Source organism: Octopus bimaculoides, chromosome 8 (genome assembly GCF_001194135.2).
Source record: "Octopus bimaculoides isolate UCB-OBI-ISO-001 chromosome 8, ASM119413v2, whole genome shotgun sequence".
Classification (NCBI taxonomy): domain Eukaryota; kingdom Metazoa; phylum Mollusca; class Cephalopoda; order Octopoda; family Octopodidae; genus Octopus; species Octopus bimaculoides.
In genome coordinates, this window is record NC_068988.1 from 38,792,693 (window position 1) to 38,812,708 (window position 20,016).

The 20,016-nt window shown below is 34.7% G+C and overlaps 1 protein-coding gene across 3 annotated transcripts in view; it reads left to right on the forward strand.

The window, feature by feature from the left end:
• LOC106884438 (guanine nucleotide-binding protein subunit gamma-1) overlaps nt 1-20,016 on the forward strand; it is a 294,231-nt gene that overhangs the window by 149,386 nt on the left and 124,829 nt on the right. For all 3 annotated transcript variants that reach the window (XR_008264741.1, XM_052970048.1, XM_014935824.2), the window contains exon 2: nt 16,781-16,841. The gene's annotated coding sequence lies outside the window, so the exon portion shown is untranslated. The remainder of the gene's footprint in view (nt 1-16,780; nt 16,842-20,016) is intronic.

Sequence of the window (20,016 nt, forward strand, 5' to 3'; positions counted from 1 at the left end):
TGAAATTTGGGGAAAGGGGATGAGCTGATTACATCAACCCTAGTGTGTAACTGGTACTTAATTTATCGACCCCGAAAGGATGAAAGGCAAAGTTGACCCCAGCAGCATTCGAGCTCAGAATGTGAAGACAGATGAAATACCGCTAAGCGTTTCGCTCCACATACTAATAATTCTGCCAGCTCACCGCCTTTGCGACAAGCCAATAATGTAGCATCCATGCCAGAGCCTGGGAACTTTTTCAGTTTTGGTAACCAGGGCTGGGAATCCCAAGTTTTTCTGCACTTATCAATTTGACTCCAGTTGTACCATTAAGTACATAAGAATGTGTAGAGCTACGTCTGGCCTGAGAGAAATGACGATCACACTAAGCGTCATTATTTAAAAAGTTATAATGAATTAATTAGATGGTTATAATACTTAGGATACCTCTATGGAGTATTGGAAGCAACCTTTTCTTAGTAAATATAGATTTAGAGGCTTAAGTAATTTAGTTTCCTGTTTATCATATGACTTAAGGGAGAACTTCATCAGTGAGTAGACCCTATTGTAGAAATCGGGTTATCCACTCAAAATTTCTTCACTCTTAACTGTGGAAAGCAGTTTTATATAAGAATCTATTTTTGTTGGAAAAAATGTCATGTTTGAAACTATTTTTTGTTGAGATATGTGAAGTTTGTTGAGGCAGCATGACTTGCAGAAAATACCAATTCTATTTTTTGGTAGATATTTAGCACCATTACTGGAATAACCATGAAATTTAATTTCACAGTTGAAGGGATAAATTTTAATGAGGGCGAAATTTTCCATGGGACCGAGGATTTCCACATCATATCATTTGACCTATTAGAAATAACAACAAAGTTACTCATGTCACACCTCACCATTTTAAGAAAAAAAAAAGGACATATCTAGATCAGGGGTTTTCAAACTTTTTGACTTGCAGACCCATTTATATTTCAGGCTTTACCCTTATAAACGCTTATGAAATTTATACATAAATATTTGCTTAAAATAACACATTTTTACATTTATTTATTTAACAGTATTTAACAAAATAGGTTTATTGTCAATTAAAAGATTTCGATCAAAAAACATATATAAAATCAAATTGCCCATAAAAAGTATTTGCTGTCCACAGACTCCCTGTCTTGTCCTTGTGGACCCCCTGTGGTCTGCGGATCACAGTTTGAAAACCCCTGATTTAGATGATAGTTTCAAATTTTGGCACAGGGCCAGCAGTTTTTGGGGAGAAGGGGCAAATCCTTTAACAGCGACCCTAGTACTTGAATAATATTTATTTTTATCGATCCCGACGGAATGAAAGGCAAGATTGACCTCATCGGAATTTTGAACTCAGAACATAAAAACGGACGAAATGCCACTAAGCATTTTGTCCGATGTGCTTGCCACCTTATGTACATATTTATATAATGCAATGCTAAGATATTCCTAAAATATGGGCTATTTACGATCATAGGGCTACTCGCTCAAAGTTGACTTGGGGGCTTAACGACAGCGACGACCACGATAGTACCATGATAATCTAAAAAGCATTATTCGTATTAGCACAAGGCTGCCGTTGAGTTGATTGAAATGAAGCCATTACATTATCTGTTAGTAAGTTTATTGACTACGCGTAGGAATCGAACTAGTAATGTGAAGAGCTGAAATGAAATGCTGAAAGGTATTCAGTCCATCATTAACTTTTCTCCTCCAACTAGGAAGCCTCTATGTGATTTACTTTATCTGCTAGAAATTGCAGTCAAGGTTTCCTTTACATCAAAGACAACTCCTCTGAGAAAGGAAGGACACATTAAGTAAACATGAGGCAAATAATTAAAGCTGAATGAAGCTAAACAACTACAAATGCATAGCTGTCATGATGCTCTGTTCCACACGTATGTTGTGTGACAGACTGTGTGCGTGTGCGTGTGTGTGTGTGTGAGAGAGAGAGAGAGAGAAAGATAGATAGCTAGATAGAGAGAATGTGGGAGAGAAAGAAAAGATAGGTAGAAAGAGAGAAAGGTAGATAGATAGATAGATAGAGAGAGAGAGAGAGAGAAAGAGATAGATAAATAGAGAGAGAGAGAGGGAGGGAGGGACAGAGGTTTCCCCATGAGATAATTAAATTAGAAATTTGACGAACCTAAACTAAACATGATTCTTATCGAAAACAAAACAATAAAAAATGCATGAATTATAAAAAAAAAAACAACCATTCTCTTCTATATAACTTTTGACATTTTCCTCGTCAGTATGAAGCAAAGAATATAGATTTAAGAATCAAATAATTGAAGGAAAAGACAACCAATACAGTAACAATCGCTTATTGTCGCGAGCTGATACGGAACCTTTTTGATAACAATAACCGGCTGGTGGCATTAAGCGGAAAATATAACAATACCTCGAACTTTTGGTGGACTCACTGATTTTTGGGGTGACTCGCGATTATAATGAGTGATTTCCATTGCGTAATGTGTGTGGATATATAACATACATATATACGTGTGTGTGTAATTGTTTTTCTAGTTAATAGTACAGAAGTATATTTTGTAATAAAAACATAATAAAACAAATTTAGGCTGGGAAAACTAAATGTACTTATACGTTTACAAGGAATAATTATTCTTCACGGAAGAAAAAAAATATTCAGCTGAAAGAACACATCTTTTAATAAAAGGATAGAGATAAAAGAAGAGACAACGATAAACAAATGGAAAATAATATAAGCCAAAAAAAAAAAAAAGTTCAAAGACCCAGAATTCCATTCCCTCTTCTCTCTCTCTCCTTCTCCTCATGCACACCATATCACACGCACGTACGCACACAGACACGCATATACACACCATAACACACGCACGTACGCACACATCATATTATACAAACACGCATACACACACACATCATATTATACAGATACACGCACGCGCGCGCGCACCGTGTTTTCCAAAGACTGCGCTTGTTTTTAGGTGCAGCCTTAAGAATAAAACAGTTGCAATAACAGACACAAGCGATTTGAATGTAATTTTGGAATACAGTGTGTGTATGTGTGCGTGTTCAGCCTTGTTATTTCTCTAGTAAAATACCATTTCGGATATATACATATTTATTATATTAAATAACCGAGGTTTAATTATAGCAGACAACCTTTTTTTCTCACTTTGGTAAGTTGTTGATTTAATATTGTTTTAATTGAAATATCATTGTTATTGTTATTTCTATAAGCCATATCCTCTGTCCACAACAAGGAACTGAGTGTGTGTATTTGATATTTCTGTCTATTTCTTTGAGATTAATATTTCTCTCTGTCTCCCTCTTTGGGATTGGTTTTTGTCTGCTACTGTGGTATGTTTTTTTTTATTTTATTTTTTTACTTCTGTGTCTGTGCGTGTATAATAATAATAATAATAATAATAATAACAATAATAGTAATTTCGGTATTTTTGTTAGTTTTCGTGCGAGTGTTTGGATGTAGTCTCAGAATGCGTATTTAGAAAGATGTCATTGTGCCTACCTATGCCTCTGTATGTGTGTGTGTATGTATTTGTTATGTTATTGTGCGCGTGTATATCTGTGTATATGTGTGTGTATGTGCATACATATATATATATATATATTATACATATATATACTAGGATGTATGTATCTATGTTATTGTCATTGTGTTATATATATATATATACTAGTGTGTATGTATCTTTATGTTATTGTGTGTGTGTGTGTCTTGTGCCAGTGTGTAAAGCATTTTATGAGAACCTTTGTCTGGTTTGATCGCATTGTGTATGACAGTGAATATTAACATGTAAAGGTTTTATGTCTGACTTGGCGGATATTGGGAGAAAGAGAAAGAGCGAAAACATTTTGTATGTGTGTGTGAACAAATATAGTTTATATCGCACTGGAGATTACCATAATTACAACGACAACAATACGCACACATATCAAAAAGAGAATGACATGATTAATATTTGGATTTCAGATTATTCCTAAAATTTTATGCTTTAAATCCTGACGAAAAACTCTTAACTATTGTCATTGTCAGATGTGCTGGTAGTTTATTATTCCATATTGAGGGCTACTCTATTTGTACAGTGTATATGTTTATGTTTATCTATTTATCGATAGATAGATAGATGCGTGTGTGTATATATGTATAAGCGTGTGTGTTTATATAGATGTATAAGCGCGTGCGTGTATATATATATATATATATATGCGTGTGTATATATAAATTTGTGTGTATATATATATATATATATATATATATATATATATATATATATATACACATACACACACATATCTATATATATAGAGAGAGAGAAAGAGAGAGAGAGATAAGCGTGTTTGTGTGTATATAAATCTATAAGCGTGTGTGTGTATATATGTATAAAGCGTGTGTTTGTGTATGTATACACACACACATACACATAGATATATATATATATATATATATGGGCGTTTTGCAAAATCTTTCTAGAATGACCTCTTGTATAATAGAATTTACAGTTTTTCACCCCTTCTCTCCCTCCTCCCAAAACACTAATAGAAATATCCACTAAATAATTTTTAAACTAATTTAAAAACTGTGTACATGTGTTAGGAATGTCAACCCAGACATAGACGAACTTAATAATACAAATAATGTCTGAGTGATGCTGTAGTATTTTTATCTTGAGCCGCGAATGTATATATACGTATATATATATATTTCAAAATTTGTTAAGTCACTGTATACACGCTTGCTCGGATATTTATTATACATCATCCATCCGTATATAATGTCTTTTATAACAAACATATTTTGGTAATTCCCTTTGTTCTGTATCTTTTTACTTCATAAAGTATTGGATGGAATAGAACCTTGTAAATTTCTTTGCCTATGTAATACCTTAATTTTCTTTTGTTTTGTGATGGTTTTGTTATCTACTTTTAGCTTTAAATTGCGTTAATTTATAGAAGAATTAATGACATTTCTTGAATTTTTGCAATTTGGTATAATTATATTATAACTGCTGTAATTCAGAATGTTTCGATCAAAGGCAATAGATTTTTATAACTTTACAGAACAGATTAAGAAACAACAGTGTAATGCTTAGAGTATGTATGTATGTATGTATGTATGTATGTCGAACATACGGATGTATGTATGTATGTATATGTGTATGTACAGATGTGTGTGTGTATGTTTGTATTTACGGATGTATGTATCTGTCTGTGTATGTGTGTGTGTATGTCTGGCTTTAATTACAATTATTTCACTACACTTCAATACTTTATCAAAGATCTTTCAAGTAATAGGATGTATTAAAACAATTTCGTTTTAAGGTATCTCTTGTTTAATACAAGTAATATCGACTCGGTACTGTTAGCGTATTGAGTACTTTTTCGAGTTACACTCTAATCGATCTATAATCGATATGTAACGATCACTCACACACATACATACATACATACATGTTCGTACACATACATGAATACCCGTACATACATATATACATACAAACACAGGTTCATGCATATATATGTTCATACGTACAGATACATACTGGTTCATTTATACATACATACAGTGTAATTGTAAAGAAGCTTATCTGTTCTTTTCACATTCACACAAATTGATTAGTAAAAAAAAAAAGGCAATTTAAAAATTTTTTATTTTTAATACCCTCTCTGTTTCTCTGATATGAAAAATTCTACGTGAGCGAACATACAAATGTTGACAGAAGATAATGTAACAAACAACAGACTCAACGTTTGCCTGTCTTGTTGCAAATATGCGTGTATAATATATAACAGAGAGTGTATAGTTGATGTATTAATAAAGCATGTTCACTGGGGATGTTGTGAGCTATTCCTTCCTTGTAGTATAATGGCATTAATTTTTTTTCACAGACGATACGATATACATAAATCCGGCTGAGCAAAAATGAAAAAACTATATAAAAATGCTAAGTGGTTTACTATCGTGTTTAAACAGTTCTTCCTCTCCAGTTATCAATGGTGCGTCAATTATGACTAGGAAGCGGGGTTAGAGTTAGGGGTTAGTTGTTGTTGCCTGTTTAGCTGTTTAACCCTAGGTCACCCCTACCCAAATAGACATATAAAGGTATGCCTTCTACTCGTCTAGTCTGTTTGCATTGTTCTATTTATTCTCGTGGCTGTCTTAGTATATTATAAACTCCCTGGCAAATCAATACACTGAACCCTAGAGTTTTTATTTATTGACATACAGAGCTGAACATCTGACCCTGTACCTGATACCCCTACCCCACGGCAAATGCCTAGCTTTCCCACGTTTTAATATGGCACTGTATATTTTCCCGTTTTCTTGTTTTAAATTTTAATTTTTGATGGCTCAGTATGATTTGAGAAAGATTAGATGGTGATTTCTAGCTAACCGAGCGACCACGTCGAGTCTCTCTCGTTCTCTTAGCGTGGGAATTCTTTAAGGTAATGATTATTTGTCAAATGTTAGCTCTACATTATGTTTGTCTTTTCTCTAAGAGAATTCTTCTTTAGTTTGGATCGGTCTCAACTCTGATCCATCAGACTTATATTATAAAAAGTGTTAGAGCTGCATTGTCCCATCTCACCCCATTCAGACATAGTGTATCGAGGGGTACACTATTCAGTGTGTCCTTTCTTGAAGCTACCCAGGTGTGATTTGAATGAGATTTAGCTGCTATTTTCCAGCATGTCTAGTGACCATGTGGAGGTTTTTCCCCCTCGTTAGTTCTTCTTACATGAGTGGCTAGTGTATGTAGGAGTTCACTGATAGCAGATCATGCAGAATATTGGCAACATTACGCTGTGTATAAACACTGAAGTGGTATTTCTCGGAGCAGTAAACTAGCATTAAAAGACATTCTTTAATCGCTTTTCGTAACAGTGTACCTTAGAGTAATAATATATAACTTCCACAGCCAGTCGATAAACACCTAACGAAAACGTTTTCAATTGACTGTAAACCCTCTTTACCTTTCGACCAAATAAAACATACATCAAACAATTGTCAACTGCGGTATTAAAATTTAGTACTCCTATAAAGCATCCTCGATATCTATGGAATTATATAATAGCAATGTTCTGTTCAGAACAAGAAACTGAAAATGCCGTGTTTAAAGGTTGTCTGCTTGTGTGAGAGGAGTCTTAACAATGCGATATTCTACCAATTAGTAAACCTGAGGGCTGCTATTGTCACAAAACGCTAACTTGATTCTTCTTTGCTAACAATCTGCAGCCGGGTGCAGCAGTGTACAACAGACACAGCCAGGAACCCGCCACCATTAAATCCTACTGACGCTGATCCCGCCCCTACCCCGCATGCACATAACGGTTGATAGTTGCCACCCCGTTGTAAAAATTTGTGAAATGAAAATAAAATATAAAGTACATCCGCTTGAGATATTAAGCATCACGTCTGTTTTTATATTTCTGTCTCTGCCTCTGTCTGTCTGTCTCTCTTTCTGCCTTTTTATTTGGATTTCTGGTTGTCATCTGCCAGTCTCTCTCTGTCTTTTCTCTTTCATACTATCTTTGTGTGTGTGTGCATATATATACACACACACACACACACACATGTATATATATATATATATATATATATATATATATATATATAGGCATGTATAATACATCAGGATCTTTGTTTTCTTAGCTTGTATATGTATATCCATTTATATATTTGTGGTAGTTTAGCCCTTGGTTAATTACTGATCGAGTAGAACTTATGACGGGAACCATTCCAGCTTTGATCCTCTGTTTCCTCTTAAGGGATTTAATACAGCATTATCAAATGTGTATGCTTCCTTGTTTAAGACAGTTATATGAACTGAGGGTGATTTAGCTGCTGTTTCTAGCAAGTGCAGCGACTGCGTATAGGTTCCTTTTCTTTTTTGTATGTAGATGTGTGTGTGTGTGTGTGTGTGTGTGTGTGTGTGTGTGTTATAATTGTGTGCTTGTGCACTTGCAGAGTTGGCACTCCCCAAGTTATAGAAGCTAGCTTTTTTGGTTGGTTTCCTCTAAGCATTGTACTACTTAATAACATGATGTCAATAGCCAACACAGAGGTCTCTATGTGGTTGTTTAACCTGCTAAAAATAGCTGCCAAATTTCCTTCTGCTTATGCTTTGAAATTTTAAACAGGGAAGCAACAGATTGGATAAAGTTGTTCTACATGTAGCTGTAAAAAGTTGTCCTGGCTGGATAGTGAATCCTTGATGAGAGATCTACTGGCTGAGAGTTAACATGGCAGCTAAACAAAATTATCATTAGCATCTACTCTTATGTTAACAGTGTTATTGGGAAAGGAATGAATGTCTCACACTTGTAATCAAGAAACTCTAGAAACAATGGTGGCTCTTAACAATCATCATCATCATCATAATCATCATCATCATTTAATGTCTGTGTTCCATGCTGGCACAGGTTGGATGGTTTGACAGAAGCTGACCAACTGGGGTGCCTAAGTTCACTTTGCAACTACATGGTTGAGATTTGCTCCTAGGGTGCATGCAGTACTGTAGGCAAGTGTCTTCAATTCTAGTACTGGTTTGGTCAAACCCTTTGTAAGTGTGGTAGGACCATTCTTTTTCTTATTGAGTGAGGAATTTAATCTGCCACCTAATTTAACAATCACCAAAATGTTGAGTGCCTTTAGCAAGTTTAAGGATATCTTTCTCCTTTTCTTCTACCAGTCTAGAAGCCCTGATAAAAGATATTCCTTGTTACTATTATTCCTCTTTTGACTCAAGCATTAAATAAAACCCTCCATGGTAGAAAACTAATCTTGGCTAGCTATTTGAATTGTTGAACATTTAACTGATAACTTTTATATCTAGAGAGGCAGTTTTTAAAACTTTTATGTCTATAAATTATATCTTATTTATTATTTAAACAATTTTGTATTTCTACACTAATTGGTGTATAATCTTGTATATAGTGATTTTTTTTTAGGTAAGTACAATGGTATGTATTTCTCTGATGAAGTCAGAATAATACTAAAACATGCCTAAAGTTGTCTCCCATACTTGTCGATTTAAATAATAAGATTAATATTGAATTTTTTCTCCTTGCAATGCATAATTATTTCTGGTTAGCTTTTTAATTCTTCCTATATTGAATAACTTAATTTTGTTATTTTTCATATGAATAGCATCTTTCAAAAATTTCTTCTGTGAGCAGTTCTGTTTTGCCAAGATAACCAGTTATCAATCTTATATAATTCACCTGATGATTCTCTTATCGAAACAGTGAAATCCTTACTTCACTGATACCATTAGTAAAAGAAATTGAAACCTGTTCAGAGTTGACCCCAAAACTTGCTGAAATAACTTAATTAACATCAGTCATTGACTAATCTTGCATCTTTCTTCACTACATCATTATTTCCAATTATCTTCATAATTTTTCTTTCATTAAATACATTAATACTTACTTGTATCTGTTAACCACTCCATTATAAGGTTTAGATTCGGTTACAACTGTTTGCTCATAATAATCTGTTTGACTGTCAGTAAAACATACTAAAAAGCTCTAGCTTTCAGGATTCAGGATGTTGCCACTAATGTAAACCCCCACCCTCATACACACCTGTCATTGCTTTTCATACTGGATGTACAAAGGTTACAGCCAATATCTCAATTCATCCATCATTTCATTTTACTATTGTTCTTTCCTTTCTAATGTTATAAAGATTTCCTTGATTTTGATAGCATGCAACTCCTGGCTCATTATGCTCTGAGTTCTGATCCTGCCAAGGTGAACTTTGCCTTGTGGAGGTGCATGGTTTAATGGTTAAAGTATTGGACTCCTGACTGTATGATTGTGGTTTTGATTCCTGGACTGGGCGACGTGTTATGTTCTTGAGCAAAACAATTCATTTCATGTTGTTCCAGCCCACTCAACCAACAAAAATGAGTAATCCTGTGATGGACTGGTGTCCCATCCAGGTGCAGAATATATACACCATGGAAACTGGGAAATGAGCCCTTGTAGGTCAGCATGACTCAAGAAAGAAACTTTACCTTTTTACTGTTACCAACTTTACCTTTCGTCCTTTTGGAATTGATAAAATAGAGTATCAATAAAATACTGGGGTTGATATAACCAACTTACCCGATCCCCTAAAATCGCTGGCCTTGTGCCTAAATCAGGAATCATTTGACAAATAATATATTGGGTCATCCCGTAAATAATGCGGTTTTTTTATACCTCTTTTATTTTTCAAAATTTAAAATAAACAAAGTTCTTTTTTAATCTAAAATATACTCTCCTTCATTTTCTGCAATGCTCTTCCATCTATCTGGTAGACTTGCAATGCCTCTCTTCTAAAATTCACTTGTCTGTGGCGAAAAATACTCCTCCAGTACTGTTCTGACCTCGTCTACAGAATTCATATTTTTTCCATCCAAATGATTTTGAAGACTGCGGAATAACTGATAATTATATGGGGCAATGTCCATCAAATATGGTATGTGGGGCATCGTTTCTCATTTAGAATGCTCCAACCACCTTTGGAAAGTCATCCTTGCTGTATGTGGCCAAGCATTATTCTGATGGAAGAACAGCTTTCGTCTTTGGGGTTTAAAAGTTCAAAGTGGACTAAACCTTTCATATCCCACCAAACAGATAACAACACCTTACATGAGTGAAGACCTTCTTTAGCCTGGAGTGCTTGTGTTTCTCCTTTCCCTACCCACTGTCTTCAGGGTTTGACATTTTAATAGAGAGCCTACTTCTCATCACCAGTCACTATTTAGTCCAAAAAAGGTTCATTTGTGAGGAACCCTTTGACCCAATATGCTGACTTTTTCAATGGCACACAGGTGTCAATGAATGTTTAAATAACTAAATCCAAGCTTCTCTGCGTGTTCCTCAACAGTTATGATGGGATTTCAGGACATCCTTGTTGAGCTCTACAAATCTTCCAGGACAAGGTTCATCTTCTAGGCTGTAGATTCCAGCTCAGAATTTCTAGAACCACCGTTGACACTGGTTTATGCTTATCATCTAATTCTCATATGCTGCATTAATACTCCTCGCACTTTCCATTGCATTTTTGCCGTTATTAAACTCATCAAGCAAAATATGCTGTATATGCTCCTTTGTCACTTCCATTATAGCTTTGGAAAAATAACTATTCAAAGTGAACTGCATTCTTCAAAACTTGCTCTAAGAATAAGGACAAGGTAAAATTACTACCTGCTTTTATAGCAAATTGATGCAGGTAGTTTATCCCATCCCCTTCCAACTTTTAGTTCATGCAATTGAATAGAACTGCATCATTTGTGGGATTATCCATTATTTATACATTTGCATAACGAGTCTCTCAATTAAATCCTTCCGCCCTTAAAATTATAGAGGTCCTCACTCGGTGTTGTCTGTAAGAAAGGCAGGGGGAGAAAATGGAGGGTTAGTGCTGGAATAACCCTGATCTTATTTGAACTGACTTGGGGCAAAATAACAATATCTTCATCAACAGTTATTCCCATTCAACAATTATAATATCAGATGAAATTTTTTTCCCCCTGAGCATGTACTGAATTCAGTGAAGATGAAATAATTTTCAAAGTTCTATATACAGAGTGGAGACTACTCCAATATCTCAGTAGACTTATGACTAATTCCATAACTAGAAATGGTAGATAAGTGGTTTTTCTTTTCTTTTGTTCTTGGAGTGGAGTTAAAAGCAAAAAGAGGTACATTAGTAGGTGAGAAGGAATAAGTAAAAAATGAATATTCATAGAAACTCTGGTTAAACAGCATCAATTATTGATTTAAAGCTGACATGGGCAATCTGTGGCTCTTTATGCATTTTTGTGTGGCATGTGTAAATTTTTGCTAAAATTTGTTCATCTTTTAATCCCGCTCTGGTAATCTAAACAGTTTCTTTTCTTTTACTCTTATTCACTTACAATTTTCCTCAGTACTTTTTTTTTATCTATTTCTTTTAAATATTTGCATCGTGTAATATGTGTTGCGCACTCTGTAGTACACATGATGTTTGTTAAACACATGTACTATAGTGGTGTGACCTGATTTAAGATATGCAATGCAGTATAAGGCCTGTTGCCAGAAAAAAAGAAAAAAAAAAAGAAAACCGTTACCCATGCTTGATATAAAAGTATTTCCACATTCATATTGGAATTTCTAGTTCAGTATAGAGGAGAACAAACAGAAAATTCAACATTTGATGGTATCCAGATTTAAGCATGGGAATACAATGGATGGAAAGCAAGGTGGTGGTGGTGGTGGTGGTGGTGTTCGTAGTGGTGGTGGTAATAGTAGAGTATGACATATTTCAAGACCAACTGTGATTGCTTTTGGAAAGTATATTTCTTATCTTGAATAAATATGCTGTGTATCCTGGCTAAATTTCAAATATTGAAATGATTTACTTCACATGTCCATTTGTACTCTGGTATAGCAGTCATTAATCATTTATTTGGCTGTTAATAGAAGTATCAGTTTGTACTCTCCTGTGACCTGTTCACTTATGTCTGTCTACATTAAATTTACAAAGAAATGAAGGGGCTGGGGAGGGGGTATGGTGCATAGGTAAGTTGGTGGTGGTGGTGGAAATACATGATGTCCGTACAGTAGTGTGTATATTTCATTAGAAGCTCAAGTTTCTTCAATGTGTTTTATCCAGATAATGCTGTAAATATCACATTTTGTGCACAACAATTGAATATGTTATGAATGTGTAACTGAGTGTAATGACAGATTCAAATAAATAACCTCAAAGTGAATAGTGGTCAAAATGAGTGTATATGCATTAACGATTGCCAAATGACTTTTACCAAATAAATTAACATTTTCTGTGCAGTGATGCAGTGCAATTGTTAGTGACCAGGTTGTGGGTGTCCCAACAAAGTTTTTCAACAGTTTACAGCAGCATTTCACAATATTTTTATTCTTGGGGGAACTCTTGGAATATTCCATGTCTCGGGGGGAACCCCTACATAATAGTTTTACATCTTTTTTAATATTTTTCTTTCTGTTTCATTCAGTTGAATTGCATAATAGATTTAAACAAATCATAAAAATGTCTTTGAAAGGTTCGTCCATTAGACACTACAAAGAAGGATTTTAAGAAATTTCATTGTAACCAACACACTTTGATTAAATTCTCATTCTATTCTCTATTATGAGGTTATTTTCTCTTGTAGTGTCCTCTTGATGCCGTCTTGTAGAATATACTATTATCTGTATAATAAAATTTCCACAAACATGGCTCAGATACATTTGCATATAATTAGCCTATTCATTACTACTTCATGTATAATCCCCAGCAAACTTACTTGGAGAATTTTTTGTTTGAATGAATTAACTTCATTACTTATTTTTTTTAAAGCCTGGTGCTTATTCTATCAGTCTCTTTTGCCAAACCACTAAGTTATGTGTATGTAAACACATCACTGGTTGTCAAGCTGTGGTAGGGGACAAACATAAACACACACACTCAGCTATATATATAATGGGCTTCTCTCAGTTTCCTTTGACCAAATCCACTCAAGGCTTTGTTCAGTCCAAGGCTATAGTAGAAGACACTTGCCCAAGGTGTCACGCAGTAGACTGAACCTGGAACCATGTGGTTGGGAAGCAAGCTTCTTACCACACAACCACACCAGTGCCTATAACTTATTTTTTTCTCCTTTTAATAAGCTTGCTTCCCAACCACATGATTTTGGGTTTAGTCTCACTGCATGACACTTTGGGTAAGTGTCTTCTTTTATGGCCCCAGGCTGACCAGTATCTTGTGAGTGATTTGGTGGGTTGATCAAAGCCTTATTAGTTGAATTAGTAAATGGAAATCAAAGAGAAAAAGCCCATCCTATGTGTGTGTTTGTATCATCACCTGATTGTTGTGAGTCATCATCATACAAGCTTTGTCATGCTTCCAGTCTTTCATGAAAACATGTCTGGCCAAGGGGAAAATCTGACTGAACAAATCCTGTCTGACCTGTGCAAGCATAAAAAAGTGGATGCTAAATTAAAAAAGCATTGTTAATGATCTCTCCACATTCTTAATCACAATTAAGATATAACAAGCAGAAGCAAATTAAAAAATATAATTATTCAAGCAGCAATGAATTGTGAACTGACGGAGCTGTGCAACCACAAACTTAATTGGTTCCTTTGAACTAGGAGTTAAAAATATTCAATCCCTTCTCCTGATCCATAAGAAGCGCTTGTAATTCTGTTGTTATATTTAAATTGTTTTATTGAAGTACTGTGCTCTTTGTAGCTGTGACCTATTTACTATAATCATTGATAGTATGCGCCCATACTTCTTTCGTTTTCATCTTCATAAAATGTCAAAACTGTTCAACTCTTTAAAATTTCAGCTGTTAGTGATTCATCTGATAGGACTTAGATAACATTGAGTTCCTGGTTTGCATAGTTCTCTTGCTACATGTTTAATCATTCCAATCCCTTATGAGAGATTTCTTAGAACATTGTTGACTATATAGATTAGAACCCTTTCGGACATGAAAAGTTACTCTCCGAGGCACAAGTCTGGACAAGGTTGTTTATGGAAAACCAGCAGTCGCCCATGCATACCAGCCTCCCCTCTCCACACCATTGATGTTATCCAAGGGAAAGGCAAAATCCAATACAGCTTGGCACCAATGATGTTGCAACTCATTTCTACAGCTGAGAGAACTGGAGCAACATGAAATAAAGTGTCTTGCTCAAGAACACAATACCCAACCCGGTCAGGGAATGAAACTCACTAACTCACAATTGTGAGCCCAACACAGTAACCATGAGCCATGCACCTTCTCAAAGTTCTCTGACAAGTGTTAGTATTAGTACATCCTGACAAGAGACTTAAGGAAACCTTTCTTTTCTTTGTTTCAGCTAAGTAATCAAGCTTGTACAAGTATTTAATACAAAATGTTGTTAGTATGTACAGCGTAAAAATGAAGGAATTCCATTGCAAGCTCCGGTGGTGTTGGTTGCTTATTTAGTTCCAAATCAGCTCCAATCTGCCAGACTTATAGGACGAAAAGTGTTCCAGCTGTGAACATTTCAACTTTTACTTATTGACAATTTGTCCAGGACTCCATTATCGAAACTGTTCCAACTTTTTTTAAGACAGTGTGGTGTTCTGCTGATATCTCTTGCAGTTTAAGTGACCTTACTGAAGTGATTCACTCATTGACCATTGAGGACCATTGTTCTCATATTAGGTATCAAATGATCTATGATGTCCCTTAAGACAAAATGATAGCCTATGAAGTACATGTGTATGTAGGGGGTAGGGTGGGTTGGAAAACATCTTTTATTGACTTAAAGAGATAAAACTAGAGCTAAACGCCAGCCCATAAGAACCAGTTCAAGGCTCAGAAAACATAATTTTTTTTTTAATCAACAGCTGTTAGAACCAACTAGCACTGACTTGTTTTGGTTCACAGAACCCAGAATTTTTTTTTTTTTTTACAGTTTAGAGAGAGTGGGCGGCAATATTCACAAATTCCCTTTGTTTCTAGAACCTTCAAAGCTGGTGAAAGGATGAAGACATCTGTTTTTAATCAGGGACCTGAGGTGAATGCTTATTACAGCATGAACCCCACTCAAAGGCATCAGACATTTTTTTTTTTCAATGTTAACCTTAAATCAATTTATAGCTAATTTTGTTTTTACTTTAGTGTGATGCTGACATGGCTGTGTGCTAAGAAGCTTGCTTCCCAACCGCATGGCTATGGGTTCAGACCCACTACATGGCACCTTGGGCAAGTGTCATATGTTATAGACTCAGGCCAACCAAAGCATTGTGAGTGGATTTGGTACACAGAAACTTAAAAGAAGCCCATCATATACACCTACACCTTGGCTTATGACCGATGCAACTTACGACCATCTGCACTTACAACCACAAAAAATAAGGAAATAAAAAAATAAATTCAAAAATTGATTTTCGGACATTGGGCAGCTGTGCGTATGATAACTATGGCAGCATCTGGCAATGCAGGCTTCCCTCAGAGTCCAGCATCCACTGCCTGCCACTGTCTCTCTCTCAGTTGCTTTCAAACATCAGTTACGTTCGAATGAAAATAGTGTTGATAATTACAGATCCAACATATGACCAGATTGACTTATGACCTCTCAGTCGGAGCAGAACACGGTCATAAATCAATGAGAAGGTGTATATATACATATATATATATATATGTATGTATGTGTGTCTGTCTGTCTGTCTTTGTGTTTGTTACATCACCTTAACTTAGTAGTTCAGCAAAAGAAGCTGATAGAATGAGTACCAGGCTTAAAAAAAAATAAGTACAGGGGTTAATTCATTTGCCTAAAAATTCTTCAAGGGAATGTCTCAGCATGGCCACAGTCTAATGACTGAAAAAGTAAAAGATCATGTTAAAGACAATTTTATTTTTAATGAACCATTTGTTGAAGACATAACAACTAAAAGACTCTGCGTATGTTTTATGTGCTTCATCTATTGATGCTGTTAAGCTGACAGTTTGTCAGATTCCATTTCTGTATGTGCATTATTTCTTCATGTATTGTTCTAGGATGGGTTTCATTGATATTTATTCAAATTCTGATAAAAGATTCATTGAGAAATTGTGAAATGTTCCACGACAGACAAATATTGGAGCTTAATGATGTCATCTATTGCCATAAAATTGCCTTCTTGTGATGAAAATAATTTTTCGTTTTTTTTACATTTTCTGTATGCGTGAAAATATGAATAGTTTATTTCATAATTTCTTTGTAAAATTATTCTAATTTTAATTTTCTTTATTTCCAGGTAAAAAAGGGAATATATAACATACACAGCCATTATATATACAAATATCTCTGGTGATTAGGTAAGATAACAGCATCGATCAGTAATGTATATACATACATATATGTATATGTATTATTGTTTATGGTTATTTATTGGTTCTTTATTTTGTTTTTATTTCGTTTATACTTATGTGTATGCATGTGTATATATGTATGTTTATATACACACACATACACCTAAATTATTTGTGTTTATATTATTTTTTTGTTATTTAAATCAATTTTTATTAACATATAAAGTAAATAAATATAAAATCATTATTAATTGGATTGACAGAATAGTTAGAGTGTTGAACAAAATGCTTTGGTGGTATTTAGTTACAGCTCTTAACATTCTGAGTTCAAATGCTACCAAGGTCAACTTTGCCTTTCATCCTTCTATGATTGATAAAATAAAGTACCAGTCAAGTACTGGGGTCGATTTCTTTCGACTAGTCTATCTCTCTTTATGAAAATTTATATTAAAAATCATTGTTGTTATTAAATTTTGTTTGTAATTGCTTTCTATAATTCTTTGATAGATATTTCATCTGTATAAAATTCAATATTTCATTAACCTAACACGGTTTAATTGCTGTAATGATGTATCAATGATGATTTGTTTTTCTTTTTTTTTTTTTCGTTTTTATGTGTTTGTTTAATTTATATTTGACTTTTATTTCATTATTTTTAATAATTTACAAAAAAATAAAAATTATAAATTTTTTTTATGTACTTCCATGTGTATTCAGGAACACCGTACTCTATGTAAATTAGTTGGAAAGTAATTACACTGTGAGACATATGATATGAGATTTTATTCTGGGTAGATAGGTAGAGAATTTTTATTGCTTTAATTTAGTGAATACTGTTACACCATAAGTATGACGATATTGATAACTGTACTACATGTTCCCAAAAGTTGGTTCCAGCCATACTGAAGATTTCTATTTGGGCTTTCAATGAAAGATATTGAAAGTGTATATGTTTAAGTATGCCTATGTACATAGGCTTACACTCATACATATGTGCAGTGCATGCACATACATTCACAATATCTTTCAATTGAGCACAAGGCCAACTTAATGAGTATGAATCTATAATCAATGAAATTAAAAGCATTATGCTGGCATAATCAGAAAGATTGTGGCATTTCCATCTCTGATGTCTTTTGTTTTTGCCATATGTATATGGTGTGTGTGTGTGTGTGTGTTTATTCATTCATATATATGTGTGTATCTAAAATGTCATTATTTTTACTTTGTAATTTAGATTTCTAACATGTTCAGGAATGTTGTCTTATTCGAGCTTTTCATATCATTTGATTTGATCTTGATTGTTCTTCTATAGATCTCTCAACCACTCTGTTGTATGGAAAACACAATGAAATATAGATCAAATATGTAGGATTTACATCTGACAGCTAAATTCTAAACTTTTGAGATACTGCATAAAAGTGAACATGTATTGATGTAAAATACGCAGGAAATGAAGTGGATAAAATAATAAACTCCAGGTGGAATGAAACTCACATTTCCTGCTTTATACCAGAATATGTACATACCTGTTATATGCTGGCATGGCTGTGTGGTCAAGAAGTTTGCTTTACAGCCATGTGGCTCTAGGTTCCCTTCCACTATGTGCCACCATGGGGCAAGTGTTTTCTATCGTAGTTTCAGGTTGACCAATGTCTTGTAAATAAAATTTTGTTGGTGAAAACTGCAGAAGACTAACATACAGGTGTGTGTGTGTATGTGTTTGAGCATGTGTGTGTTGGTGAGAGATTGCTGATAAATTGGTGCACCAATTCTTCTGAATTTCACCCCTTTATACTCAGGTAGACTCAGCCATTTAATAAATAGAAATTGGTAAAATAAGTATCAGCCTAGGTACTGATACTAGTATAAGCAACAAAACCTCTTTGAAGTCACTGCTACAGAATGGCTGCAGTCTAAAGATTTAAACCAATACAAGTATTCTATTTCAAGCTTTGTGCCAGTTCTTCATCTTGTAGAAAGTCAGTGAATCTATGCCACATCATAACTGAGACACTAGTTTTGTTGTTATTGCAACAATTATCTGCAACTCTGTTTTGGACAAACCAATTAAGGAACCTCCACTTGATTTGCTACAAATAGCAGCCAAATTCCTTCTACTTTATTAAGAGGAAGAACTTTGATCTTTGACATACAAAAAGATAGTCATGGACAAATGCACAACTGGAGCTGTGCTGGGATTAAACAAAAAACCTCTGTGTTTTTTTTATAGCCAGCAGTGTACAGTAAATAGACAGTATGTTTGTTATCTCAAAGCAGGAAAATTTTTCTCTTACGTTATATAATATCATTGAATACATCTTAATCATTATTTTAAGATAATAATAAACATATATAGTTGCTGCATGGAAAACACATACTGGCTATTCAAAACCATACAAAAAGCTGTTAGCATCACTGAAACATTTATTATTAGGTGTCACCTTTTATTAAGTTATGAATCTTCAAATAATATGTTGGAAAAAATTTATATACTCAACATGTGAATTGTTAAACTGTAGACCAATATTAAACTCTGTGTGTGTGTGTGTGTGTGTGTATTTGTGTGTGTGAAGCTGGGAGTGAGGACATAAAATTATTTGATGGTAAGCAAGCATATTGCAGGACCACTTAAAAAGAATCTCAGCCTCAACGGCATAACATGTCAGTTACCTATGTTATTTTGTATGTTCCACTTTGTTTCTGCAATCTGTTTGGGTATGCTCTTTCATTGACATCATTATCATCATCATCATTACCATCATCATTTAACGTTTGTCTTCCATGCTGGCATGGGTTGGATGGTTTTATATGAGTTGGCAAGCTGAAGAGCGACAGACAAGCTCTATTGTCTCCATTGGCATGGTTTCTGTGGTCGGATCATCATCATCATCATCATCGTTTAACGTCCGCTTTCCATGCTAGCATGGGTTGGACGATTTGACTGAGGACTGGTGAAACCGGATGGCAACACCAGGCTCCAGTCTGATTTGGCAGAGTTTCTACAGCTGGATGCCCTTCCTAACGCCAACCACTCAGAGAGTGTAGTGGGTGCTTTTACGTGTCACCCGCACGAAAACGGCCACGCTCGAAATGGTGTCTTTTATGTGCCACCCGCACAAGCCAGTCCAGGGGCACTGGCAACGATCTCGCTCGAAAATCCTACAGGAGCCAGTCAGGC